We start from the raw sequence: 13,834 nt of genomic DNA on the forward strand, positions 1-13,834 counted from the left end.
TTTTCCCTGTGCATTTCTTTGCCATGTTTGCTACCTATGTGATCTTTTCCCCAAAACCGTCAGTTTGACTAAATAACAGATAATTCTGAATTTACCATATTAAAAAAAACAAAACAACTATAAGAATATTGATCTCTAATGCTTTTTTAAATGCACGACAGTAACGTATATACAACATTGAAACCAGCCTCATCTTAGTCTCAAATCTCATCAAACTTGAATCACTCTTTATATTTTAATAGAATATTCTGAAAAATATTGAAAAATTGTTTATTTTAAGATACCTCAGCCTTACTGTGAAATGATATGGGTTCATTAAGATACTGATGTGCTTTGGTTTCTTTTGTTTTCAAGTTGCTAGTTAAAATTACTGTTTCTGTAATACCAAGACATTTTGATAAACACAATATTCAAAATGAGAAGGAACACACGAGAAGGCTTTGATTCAGGAAAATTAAAAGGCACTAAAATTAATTAATCCAGGCATTTTTCTATGCTTTTTAATAATTTATCCATATATTAACTTTGTGGGGTCTAAATCAAGTCGCAAATGTATGAAATGATACTGAATATATGATAATTTGGGTTTTTGAATAGTTTTGTGATTAATTTTAGGTAATGAGCCCTCATGAAGAATGATTTTGGATACTGTAGTGATGTAAAGAATAAACTATTTTTCTGTGTTTTCATTTGAGTGACTTTTACATGCCTTGAAACAATTCTGTTCTTACTAAGGTTTTGTTAGAGATGTGTTTAGTAGTAGTAGAAGAATATGGCTGGCTCTTTCGGAGTGATTGTTCCGTAGTAGCTACTGTGTTTATTCCAATTCCAAGACACTATATTAAGGATCAAATTGATAGATGAAGCGTCCATGCATTTGGTAAATAATTCAATGAGGACCAAAGGGCCTTTAGAATGAAGCTAAATCAAGAGCGATATGACCAATATATGGGACCAGGATATGGAGGAGGTAGAACAAAGAGAAGATAGCTGCCTCTCTCGTCCCCCGGGGAAAAGGAGCCTCTTTCCCTTTGCTTTGGTAGGGCTGTAACCAGCATAAAGAGGTAGATTACTTAGCATCAGCTGATGGATTTTAAAGATTGGTTGGTTTAGGGTTTTTGGTGATGAGAAACTAGTTGAAATGAGATAATCTTGTCTCGTGCTACGTCGTAATGTTTTCAAATGTGGAGACCAACTTCAGTGTCCAGTGTTGCGCTGCGTAACAGTGGAAGCCAAGAATGGACTCTGCAGTAGGGTACGTGGGGGAAAAAATTACATTGAGGCTTGTGAATGTTGCCAGAATCTAATTTATAGGGACACAATCAGGACTCATTTTTTTATGCCATTGTGTGAAGGGCTCTTGGGAGTGAAAGGTCGTTGAGACTTTCGGCACAGGCTGAGCCTGTGAGGAGGAAAGTTGGTGGTTTGGTGTGTCCACGTTGTGTTGTGTCACACCTCCCTCCCCTTCCCCCCGTTTGTTGTTTTAGGAGGAGGTCACTTTTATTAACTTGTTAATTTTTCTTGAGAAAAAAGATGATTTTGAAGTTCTTGTGTCCCACACGGAAAATTTATTTCTGTACGTAAGGACTTGTCCCTTTTGTCCCCTCTTCATTTGTCCACGCAGCTAGTGTCAAAGGATTACAGCTAAAATTGCTAGAAGCAAGAGAGAGGCTAATATTCCATGTGAAACTTTCAGAAATAAATTTATTGATTTTTAATGCGCTACAGAGATGGCTGCAGGGGGTTCATACTCTCCAAAACCATTGCAGCAGGTTGCATGCACAGATGGTGCTGGATTTTAGGTATTGTGTTTATATTGATAAATGTTTACTATTTTAGGAAAGTGTTTCTGCTGTGAAGTAACCTGTATTTCTTGGCAATTTTGGTGTTTGCATCAAGGTATGATGCAAAATACAGATCTCTGGCTTTGTTGGCATTCAAACGAGGTTGCACAGAGATTCTGTGTTCTTCTCAGCTGAGCGTAAGCAACATTCATGGCTTAACTGCTTTTATATTTCTCTATCACATGGCAAACTATGAATTTTTAAATAAAAACTATTTTTGGAATAGAGCTACCTGAATGATATGGGTAGCTCTAGATAGGCTCAAATCCCTTTTCTGGGGTTGATACTTGTTTTTTTCCTACAGTGTTGAGAAAATTCTTACACTCACAGGTGGTGTGAGTCTTCTTGACTTTTCTTTGGCAGGCATCATAGCACACAAGGGCTCTGTGAGAAGCTGTTGATGGTTTTGTTTGGTTGGGGGTTTTTTTGTGTGTTTTTTTTTTGTTTGTTTTTTTTTGTTTTGTTTTTTAAAGCACAGTAAAGTTTTCGGGTTTTGCATTTTCCTTATGACCACAGATATAATTCCCCTGGGGAGTGTTTGAAATCTCAATAAAAAAACCCAACACTTCAATATTTTACTTACTGCTACTGTATACGTTGTTTTTAAAATATTTTTAATGTTTTATTTATTTTTCAACACACATTTATAGCTAGACCCATGTTCAGTACCCATATTTATAGTTAGAATTTGCTATATAGAAACTGGTACTCTTTTTTTAAAAAAAATCTCCCAGAAAGACAGTAACTGCTCAGTTGGGCTCCACAGGTTGACGTTGTGCCATTTTATGAGGGCAGGTGCTGATGCATATTTAAGACATAACTGGAGTAGTGATTTATTGTATCATATGTTTCAGTATGCTATTAGGCCTGGTTTATAAACATAATTTTTTCATGGATCTCAGGTATTGGACGCCAGTATTTTAGGAGCCTGTAGAATTTCTGTCTGAGAACATCACCTGCTGTGAATCACTAATTATTCTCTTAGAATCATAGAATCATAGAATCATAGGGTTGGAAGGGACCTCTGGAGATCATCTAGTCCAACCCCCCTGCCAGAGCAGGGTCACCTAGAGCAGGTTACACAGGAACATGTCCAGGTGGGTTTTGAATGTCTCCAGAGATGGAGACTCCACCACCTCTCTGGGCAGCCTGTTCCAGTGCTCTGCCACCCTCAGGGTAAAGAAGTTCCTCCTCATGTTTAGGTGGAACTTCCTATGTTCCAGTTTGTGCCCATTGCCTCTTGTCCTGTCCCCGGGCACCACTGAAAAGAGCCTCGCCCCATCGTCCTGACACCCACCCTTTAAGTATTTATAAGCGTTGATAAGGTCACCCCTCAGACGTCTTTTTTCCAGACTGAAGAGACCCAAATCCCTCAGCCTTTCCTCATAAGAGAGGTGTTCCAGTCCCCTAATCATCCTCGTAGCCCTCCGCTGCACCCTTTCCAGCAGTTCCCCGTCCCTCTTGAACCGGGGAGCCCAGAACTGGACACAGTACTCCAGGTGCGGTCTCACCAAGGCAGAGTAGAGGGGGAGGATGACCTCCCTTGACCTGCTGGCCACGCTCCTCTTGATGCACCCCAGGATGCCATTGGCCTTCTTGGCCACAAGGGCACATTGCTGACTCATGGTCATCCTGTTGTCCACCAGGACTCCCAGGTCTCTTTCCACAGAGCTGCTCTCCAGCAGGTCAGCACCCAACCTGTACTGGTGCATGGGGTTGTTCCTCCCCAGGTGCAGCACCCTACACTTGCCCTTGTTGAACTTCATAAGGTTTCTCTCTGCCCAGATCTCCAACCTGTCCAGGTCTCTCTGTATGGCGGCACAGCCTTCCGGTGTGTCAGCCACCCCACCCAGCTTGGTGTCATCAGCAAACTTGCTGAGGGTGCACTCTATCCCCTCATCCAGGTCATTGATGAATATGTTGAACAGGACTGGACCCAGTACTGACCCCTGGGGAACACCACTCGTCACTGGTCTCCAACTAGACTCTGTGCCCCTAATCACAACCCTCTGAGCTCTATCTTTCAACCAGTTTTCTATCCACCCCACTGTCCATTCATCTAACCCACACTTCCTAAGCTTCCCTATGAGGATGCTGTGGGAGACCGTGTCAAACGCCTTGCTTAAGTCAAGGTAGACCACATCTACCGCCCTCCCCTCATCTATCCATCTAGTCATGCCATCGTAGAAGGCTATCAGGTTAGTCAGACATGATTTCCCCCTGGTGAATCCATGCTGAGTACTTCTGATAGCTTTCCTTTCCTCCACGCGCCTTGAGATGACACCCAGAACGAGCTGTTCCATCATCTTTCCAGGGATGGAGGTGAGGCTGACCGGCCTGTAGTTCCCCGGCTCCTCCTTCTTGCCTTTCTTGAAGACTGGAGTGACATTGGCTTTCCTCCAGTCCGCAGGCACCTCGCCTGTTCTCCAGGACTTTTCAAAGATGATGGAGAGCGGCCCAGCAATGACTTCCGCCAGCTCCCTCAGCACTCTCGGGTGCATCCCATCAGGGCCCATGGACTTGTGAATATCTAGATGATCTAATTGGTCCCTCACTCGCTCCTCCTCAACCCAAGGGAAGTCGTCTTCTTTCCCTGTTACTTTATTCAATGCCTGGGACTCCTGAGGGCTGGGCCGAGCAGAAAAGACCGAAGCAAAGAAGGCATTCAGTAACTCTGCCTTCTCCACATCCTCCGTCACCATGACTCCTGCCTCATTCAGCAGTGGGCCTACAACTTCCCTGGTCTTCCTTTTGCTTCCAATGTACTTGTAGAAGCTCTTTTTGTTTTGCTTGATGTCCCTAGCCAGGTCTAATTCCAAGGCGGCCTTGGCTTTCCTTGTTTCATCCCTGCACGCTCTGGTGGCATTCTTGTAATCCTCCCAAGGGGTCAGTCCCTTCTTCCACTTATTATAAACTTCCTTCTTCCACTTGAGCTTTTTCTGAAGCTCCCTGCTCAACCATGCAGGTCTCCTGCGTCCCTTGGCCGATTTCTTTCTCTTAGGGATGCACCGATCCTGAGCTTGGAGGAAGTGGTCTTTGAATATCAACCAGCTTTCTTGAGCCCCTTTGCCTTCCAGAGCCCTAGCCCACGGGATCTCTCCAAGCAGTTTCTTAAAGAGGTCGAAGTTAGCCCTCCTGAAATCCAAGGTTGTAATTTTACTTCTTGTTGTTGTTTTGTGGATAGTACCCATGATCCTGAACTCAATCATTTCATGATCACTACAACCTAGGGTGCCCCCAACCTTAATGTCCTGCTGACTAAGGTGGAGTAGTGGGTTGTAGTTCAGTATATTTAGCTTCTCTAATGGTTCCACTGGTAGAAAACAAATCCCTTTTCAACACCTTGCACAGACTGTTATAGGGCTAGGGTCTGATTCACCTGGAGTTCAGAAACTAAGTTGTGGACCTCCTGTTTGGCTGCTTCTGTTGTCACATTTTTATTTCCCTCTTCTTCATTGCTGTCCCAATGCAAAACAGCCGTTCCACAGTAAGTATTTTTCACATTATGAGCAACACGGATTGAAACAATTTTAGAAAAATCATCATTTATGAGCTAGTAGAACTAGCTAGTAGAACATGCAGAGCTATAGTACATGATTGTCCCTGAATCAGAGACTCAAATTCATTGTGGCTATATTTTAGTGTGCAGATTTCTGGAATTAAGAATAATTCCCATGTTGAGACTTTAGATCATAATCTCCTAAATCTTGTTGAGAGCTTGTTTGCAGTGATACTAGTACCAAACTTACCCTGATCAAATACAACATGCATGGCTTTTTAAAACTATTTTAAGACTGCTGCAAAGAGTTCTGCTGATACTCCTTGGCTTTGCAGAAGGCTTTTCTCATTTGATGGTTTGATTGTTGCTGTTTTCTTCAGAAACACTATGTATCGTTTCACAAGACTGCTTTTTTGGTAAGATGAGTAACAGTAGAAAACCAGGTAAATGAAATGCCGAAGTTTTGACGTGGTTTTACTTAAGGGAACGAGTTATATCTGAGTGCTTGATTGGGAAATTGTGGCTATACTAATTATATCTCTAATGAGCATGGCTTGCAGAAGTCCCACTTTGGCTGCAGAGATAGCTCTTGTTGCTGTGTCCTGGCTGTTTGGGGATGGCGGCACAGCGGAGCAGCTGCAGCCCTGTAGCAGGTTTTCTGGTGCAGGGACACCCTCGGCACAAGGAATCAATTGATCTGTCCCCTGCCCCTGCGTATTTCCTCTAGTCTGCAAATAATCTTTTGTCGTGCTGCGTGCTGAAGTTCAAGCCTGTGTGCTGCTGTTCTAGGGCACTGTAGCAGTTTCACTTGCACCGACCTTTTGTGTATGAAGTTGACTGCATTTATCCCTTAAAGAAATTCTGTCTTCTGTCAGTGGACCTAATACTTCAGTTGCTTAGGAGTAGCAAGTGTTTTCTTCTGTGACTCAAGGATTTTTTTTGTGGGGAGTTGTTGTTTGTTGGGGTGTGGGGTTTTTTATTTTCTTTTTTCCTTTCAATTTTCATAGTAGCCTAGGGCCCTCTTCAGTTCCACTTTGAAAATCTGATTTTTAAACTGGAGCTTGTTGAAATTAATTTTTTTAAAAGATTATGGGGAGGAAACAACTAGCTTTTCTCACTGGGTCACTGCCATGTGGTTAGTCCATGTGATTAATTTTTTTGAGGAGGAAAAGTGTTAGGCAGTCTTTTTTTTTTTTTTAAAGGCATTTGAATTTTTTTTTCTGTTAAAATTTTGTTCAGTAAGCTAATTTTGATAACTTCTGAATACTGCTAGTAGACTTCTTTGATTGTGCTTTTTTTGAGATTAATGCTTAAATTCTGAACACAGTGGTTAGCATTTGTTTTTCCCAGTTTCAGGTTTTTCCAGGGTTGATTCAGGTTATTGCTTCATGGCACTTTCTCATACCAAGACAAATTTGTGAGCAGTTTGTTCTGGGGCGTGTATGCGTGTACATAAGCATCATTTAAAAGAAAAATAAAGTGGTTTTTTTTTTTTTTTTCTTGGGCTCGGCTTAAAGAAGAAAACAACCAAGTACGGCATTGATGCCTGTGTAACACCGTGGAAAACATTTCCTTCATGGTTCAGTTGTTTGGATGTTCTCTGCTACCTTGTAGCCTCATGTAATTAAATCCAGATGCGCAGGTAATGAGAGCTGCTGCCTCACCTGGGCTGGCTCTGCCTGCCTGAGCCGGTGCCTGTCGCGGGATCCCTGGCTCCGCCTGCATTCCCGATTGTTTACCAGGAAATCAAGATGTGTAAACTGCAGGAAGTACTGTTTGACCCTCTCCGACAGTATCTCATTACAATAATTGCTAATCTCTGAATAAGACAGCCATGTTTTGTGTGTAACACAGAGGGGAGGTTGTGGTAGGTTTCAGATGCTTCCTCAAATACAGCTTTGTTAAATGCTCACTTGAATTTCGTTTTCAGGGTAGCGTTTGACAATAGACATCTGGCGACCTTTGGGCTCAGCAGAGCTGGGGCACGATATCACGCGTTTGTTCTTCCTTCTTGACTGAAGAAAAAAAAAAAAGAAACCAACATCAAACCCACCACGGCTTGTTGTTTTGGAGTGCTGTCATTGCTCTGTAGCGACAGGATAATGGCTACCTCCTGATTAAACCACTCTCCACAGTAAGCTGTTTGTGTTCTGTATCTATTCGTCTGTAATGCCAAGTGTTCAGTGCTTTCCCTCTGTGCCTCCCTCCCTCCCTCCCTCCCTCTTCCCCAGGCTATTAGTTCGAAACTAATTTATAGATTTGAAACTAGTTTATAGATTCAAGAAAGAATATATAGAGTTGCAACTTTCATTTTTTTGATACTCTTAAGACAGGCAACTACTACTTTTTTGTAATGCTTTCTGACAGCAGTGATGAGCAAATATATCTGATTTGCATGAGACAAACATTAAAGTCTATTTAGGTGTTTAGAAGACTAGTATTAACGTCATGAAAAATTCTGATGAATGCTCATTGGACAAATAGAGTGACATAAAATGCATGCATTTCATGCACATTATGAAGTATTGGTATTTTACAGCTTATTTTTATCACTTGCAGAACTCTTTCATGTCTAACAACTCAGTTTTCAAATAAAACAAAACAGCGATTTTGTAAGCTTTTCTTGTAGTTATTGGAAATTTTGTACTGTTTCTATATTTACTATACTTGATGTGTTATTTTTACTTTAAGTAATTTCGTGGCTCTTGCTGATGAGGACTGGGTGGGTGTGCAGCTACCACTTAGTGCACAGGTCCAGTTTTATTTTGCTCCAGAATATCAATCTAACAGATTTCATATTGTAACAATGGTGGCAGTGCATATTTGGTCTTACTCTGCTCTGTTAAATGGGTTTACAGTGATTTATTTTTTTAAGGTTGGTCTTATCTTACACTAGTAAAAATTGCACAGAATTTTCAATAGCATTGTACGCAACACGATAAGCATTACTGAAGTCCTATACCAGATAATACCTATGCGTGTTCTTGGTTATTTTGTGAAAGGTTAGAAAGGTGCTAAATCAAGTTTTGCAGTTCCGATATAAATTTATATTAAAGTAATATTGTGGTCTTGGTACCAAGTACTTCTGTAGTGAATTCCTAACAAAAATAATTTTCGCTCTTCAAAATGTCTGCTTCTCCTATTATCATATCTTACTATAGAAATAAAATTATATACAATTTCATTTAGTAACTGTGTTGACAGATACTGGAACTGAAAAAGAAATCTGGAGAAAAATTAGGATTCAGTGAAAAGAAATAGATATTTTCATAATAGATAGTTAAAAAAAAAAGATATTTCAAATAGCCATTATTAGCAAACTTGTAAAGTAGACAGCATAAACAAGAAATCCGCAGTTGGTCACACTATGAGAAAAATAAGTAAGTGAGGAACAGAGACAGTGTACTTGCAGCTTGGGGTAGAAAGATGCTTCTGGAGATTAGTTCACATGGGTTGTTACTTACAAAGAAAAGAGTGTGGGCAACAGAGTGGCCAGAGTGTGTAGATACAGGTTTATTTTGAGGGGAACCAGGCAGGAAAAATGCCACAGGGAAGAAAAAAAGAGGGATTCATTAATGTGTTAAAGGGCTTTTCTTCTCCAGTGGTAGTGAAGACCTGGATTTTGGAAACTGTTGATTTGCATTGTTTTTTCCCCAAAATACTTAGCCATGTATTCTGAGGATTACTGAGGATTAAGTGCTAGCCAGCAGTCCCTATGAAACTATGACCTTTTCATGTTGAGAGCATTAACTGCAAAATAGATGTTTCATGGGATGGCCTTAGGTTTCTTATGCGTGCTGCCTCCCTTATGAGCCCCTTTAACACTGGCTACTTAATTTGAAAGACCGGTGACCTAGTAGTACTGTTCTATACTAATCCCTCCTACAAAACAAGAATCTATTAATTATTCTCACAAAATACTGAATCGCTCCTATTACTAGATAAAATTTTATATAATTTCATGTTCTAAATAAATTACTAATGTGTTAATTAACAGTGTCCAAGAAATGTCCTAAATTGGGTGCCAGCAGAACACACGTATTGTCTTCCTGCAGGCTTGCACTCCCTCGCTGTCTGGCTGGCTGCTTGTTCCCCTGGCCAGTTTTTTGCAATGTCCTACAATCCCGGTGTTCTAGACATGTTTCCCTTGCTATTTTTAATCTTTTTGCATACTCCATCTCTGGAGAGGCTCTTAATCTCAAAGCTCAGTGCTTCACAGCGGAACTCATTGGCCCAAAAAGCTCCAGCCTGGGGTACGTGGCAGCGCTGGGTTCCCCTAATGCAGGATGGGCCCCGATGGGCACTGCGGCAGCGGCTGGTTCGTGGGCTGCCTTTGGTCTGTGTCTGTCCCTGTCCTGTGGAGAGGGAGGAGCAGGGCAGAGGGACACCGCTGCCCGGAGAGGGGCAGATCCTCACCCAGGGAGCAGCCCTTGGCCACCACTGGGCACTTCTTGCCAGCCTCCTGCTGAGTGGGGGCTGCTGAGGCTTCCCTCTTCCCACCTCACAAAACAGCTACGGTTCTGTCTGTTACTCAGACGTGACCGTGACGTACCAGCTTGCCTTTGCAGAGTGCCTTTAAATTCTGAAATATGGCTTATGGGAATACTGCGTATCATTGCTAATCTTTAAATCATTACCAAGCTTTGCTAAGAAAACAACATCTGACACAGCTAAAATGGACTCCTGTATTTTAACTAACATTCCCTAATAATGTAGGAAAACATAATGTTTAGCGTGTAGCTTTGTTAGAAGTGTGAAATTGAGATACATATTCTGACACGTACTTTTGTTTTTGTAGGTGGGAATATGGATGTTTTTTTATCATCTTTCTCTCCAGTATGTGGAAGTAAAAATGCACTCTGTCAGGTTTTTTATTTCTAACCACTTCCTTCAAGTGTCTAAATAACATTGAGATGTCAGATTTGCATCTGCTTGGTTTGTAAGAATAATATTTTGAATGGAGTCAGCAAGGATAGTCTTCTGACGTGGTAATAGCTGCTGTGGCTTCTGTTGAGGCTTGGTTTTTTCTTTGTATCTTAAGAACCACAATATTATTCCTTCCAGTTACTCAGCTTAGGTAAACTTCAGTGGACTTTCTTTGTGTGTGTGTTATTTGTTTTGTTTTGCTTAAATGTCTGAATTTCTTAAAAAATCCTAATGCCTTTAAACCGGAAGAAACAATGAACAAATAACCTAAGAAAAATATTTTGGAAATGAGGGTGGATGCCAATGATGAAGCTGACTTCATTTGATGGCTAGCATAGCACAGAATACTTCCTTCTAGAACTGGTTCTGGGTTTCCAAAGAACTTCGGAGTGGAACAACGGGAAAATGTGGAAACCATTTATCTGTGTCTCAGCCCTGCTGCCCCAGGCTATTAGTGGGAACCATCGCATTCCTGCTAGATGACACCACAAGGTGCTTTAAGAGTTCGAAACTGAGGAACTGGCATCCCTCAATGAGAAGGTTTTTAGTTGAGGTGCCAAAACTCAATGATGACAGGCCGATGGATTTATTCGCTATCGTATAGGTTAAAACTAATCTTCGCTGGCATTGAAGAACTGAAAGTATGATTCAGATGCTTGACTCTTTCTCTTTTTGTTTAAATGGAAAGTAAGATTAATGTTAGGATAATGAGACTGAAGTTTTGGTGCTATTCTAAAACAAAATCAGGACCCAGTGTAAAGCCTGAGGCTGGTACAGGTGCACATTCAAAAGATTTGTTTCTTCTGAATGCTTTTCTGCAGCTCTGAGTTAGTATCTGAGAACTCATTCCTCATCAGACTATTCTGGTTGTTTTAGTTTCAGCAATTTTTAAAGGAGTAAAATAGTATCTTAAATTGTTAGGATGAAATAAAAAGTAAGCAGCAGCTAATGCAGACTCTAGACCATTTATTTTGAAGGAGCTTGATTAACATCCTTGCCCCTTCTGGCTCATTGGAATAAATACAGGAGTTGTTATGGTAGTCTGTAAGTTTCGGCCTGTGGGGTAAAGGAATCTCTTTTTCTGTATCTTTATTCTTTGGAAAATTTACACGGGAGTACCCATGAACTAGTTCCGAGTTGGTTACTTTGACTCACATGGAGTTTGTACACACAAATAGATACCTGGGTTTGTAGTTATTTCTTCTCAATTTTATCTTTCCCTTAGCTTATGCTTTTAAAGTTTAACTGTTTGGATTGGCATTTTCTCTGCCCACTCACTTTCTTATGTGCTTTTTTCCCAACATGAAGTGAAATAATATTAGGTAGGCAAAATATGTTGTTTGTAGTGAGCTTTTTGGAGAGTTTTTGTATATGTATGTTAGAGCAGATACACTAGGTTTCACAAAGTTATCCTTTGTTTTAGAGGCTTCTGTCATTCTTTGGCAAAGACAGGCAAGGTTCAGTTATGAAAATACTAACCAGCATGTTTGGCACAAGCATGAATTTTAACACTTTCGAATTTTAACAACTGCTAGACAAACCTGTGGCAGCTTTTGCCATCAAGGGTTCAGAAGAGCACTCCTCTGTAAGTTTTTCTTAAGCTCCGTTGGCGCCTGTAATTGGAGCTAAGCCTAGATTTTGAGCTTGAGGAGAGGAAGCCTGGCCTTTGAACCATGGGAAGAGGTGTACGGTACAGTGGCTAAACTGGACCTAAGTTTCTGAGTGACAAAAAGTCCACAGAAGAGCAGAAAGTGTGCTTCTGACAGACTGAGAGTCAGGGTTTGGAAAAGCCACCCAAAAAAAGGCATTGACTTCAGCTGTCCTGGTTCTGAACATCTTGGCCACAGTGTTTATTTCTCTTTTGTACTGTATTTCCCATTTAGTTCTGTATCTGTTTCGAGACAGTTCTAATAGAGTTAAAATGCTTAAAGTTTACTATCTTGTGCAAAGGCACTGCTGTATGTTTATTGGTAGGAGATGATGAAACAGATTCTGAGATAGAAAAGATTTCTTGAGCTATTAGGCAGAATCTATTTAAAATAAATACAGACTTTGACAGAATGATGGTTTTGTGTTTTAGGGATTTTCCTTAGTACGAGGTGAGTTTAAACAGATATTTTGAACACTGAATATCTATTCAATTAATAATGTTTTATTCGAGACCTGCTATTTTGATAAAATACAGTTCTCATTAAGAATACAGAAATGGATTAGAAAATTGTAGATGGATCATACAATGGTCGAGAATACTCAGCTGCTAAGCAACACTGCTTTATCCTGTTTGTTGACTCTTGAATAATAAATGCCATTACATAATACTAGAAAAAGTATTTCTAAAAAGTACTTCTAAAAAGGACTTCTGAAAATATTAGAAGAGACGGTATTTTTTTGTTTCAAACTTGACTCTCATTCATGTTTATTCAAAATAATAGATATTGAGAATGTACTGGCTCCCCCTCCATGGCAGCCCCCACTCACTTCTTTTGAGGTACTAGTCTAAAAGGTGAAGTTTTTTTTTTTTCTTCACGCTATTTTTTTAAGTCATAGAGCTGGCAATGGACAACATTTTATGCAAACTAATTACGATTATGAGGACAGGAATTTTTATGAAGTTTAAATGTAAAATACCACTGTAAGCAGCAGGCTTTCAGAACTCATTACAAGAAATCTGAACTTACTTTCTTGAAAGTGCACTTAAGTTATCCATTATTTGAACTCCATTCAGTTGAGCATAACAATGCAAAACTTGGATATCTTATACTGGGCTTTAATTTGAACTTTTTTTTTTTTTTTAGATAATAGACTGTTACGTAGTAGACTGTTGTATACTATACACGCAACTTTATAAACATATTGAGACGAATATAAGAATTAAAAAATAAAAGAAAGCTAGTTCAGCTCCGTGGATCACTTATGGTAGTTAAAATCCTTGTTTCTACTTGCATTTAAAAATAAAACATGTTTCAGTCAAGTGTCAATACCATTTAGAATTAAGTTTAAAGACTTCAGTGAGTCAATTCTGTGTTTATTTAAAAATAACTTATTCTGCTAAGATTATCAGCTTTAATTAAAGTGCTTCGCTGAAAGAAGAGTGGCTGCTTTAAAGTCACAGTCCTTGGACAGCCGCTATTTTGCTGCATGAATATTGTCAGGTGAAATAAAACGGAACAAAATGTTGGAATCTTATATTTTTCATCGAAGCTGTTTATCTTGAAAAGTCACATACAAAATAGCTGCTAGTAATCTTTCTCAACTGTTTATATGACAGCACAAAAACTATCATTGCTTATTCAGATTTGCTTCATTTTCATAAATCAAACATACTGATACAGAGTCGAGCAAACCTGCGGCGCTTTTCCTGGGTTGGGCTCTCTGGTGCCCTGGGGACGGTCGCTTGGGCCCTGTGGCCGCCGTCCTCACGCAGGGCTGTGGGCCCTTTGCTGTCCCTGTGAGCTGTGCTGGGACCCATGTCCCTGTGGGCGGTTGGTGCTCCTGGGCACTGGCATGGCTGGCAGGCACTGGCAGTTACAGTGGGCAGAAGGAGAAGGCTCCTGGTGCCGGCCAC

The 13,834-nt window shown here is 40.5% G+C and overlaps 1 protein-coding gene across 18 annotated transcripts in view; it reads left to right on the plus strand.

The window, feature by feature from the left end:
• The window catches only part of BAZ2B (bromodomain adjacent to zinc finger domain 2B), a 155,294-nt gene that overhangs the window by 55,918 nt on the left and 85,542 nt on the right, over positions 1 to 13,834 (plus strand). For 16 of the 18 annotated variants that reach the window (XR_010072126.1, XM_063342671.1, XM_063342674.1 and 13 more), the window contains one exon: positions 7,274 to 7,477. The exons of the other annotated variants lie outside the window; for them this stretch is intronic. The gene's annotated coding sequence lies outside the window, so the exon portion shown is untranslated. The remainder of the gene's footprint in view (positions 1 to 7,273; positions 7,478 to 13,834) is intronic. 18 annotated transcript variants of the gene reach the window in all.

The sequence above is a fragment of the Chroicocephalus ridibundus genome, chromosome 7, assembly GCF_963924245.1.
Source record: "Chroicocephalus ridibundus chromosome 7, bChrRid1.1, whole genome shotgun sequence".
Taxonomy (NCBI): Eukaryota; Metazoa; Chordata; class Aves; order Charadriiformes; family Laridae; genus Chroicocephalus; species Chroicocephalus ridibundus.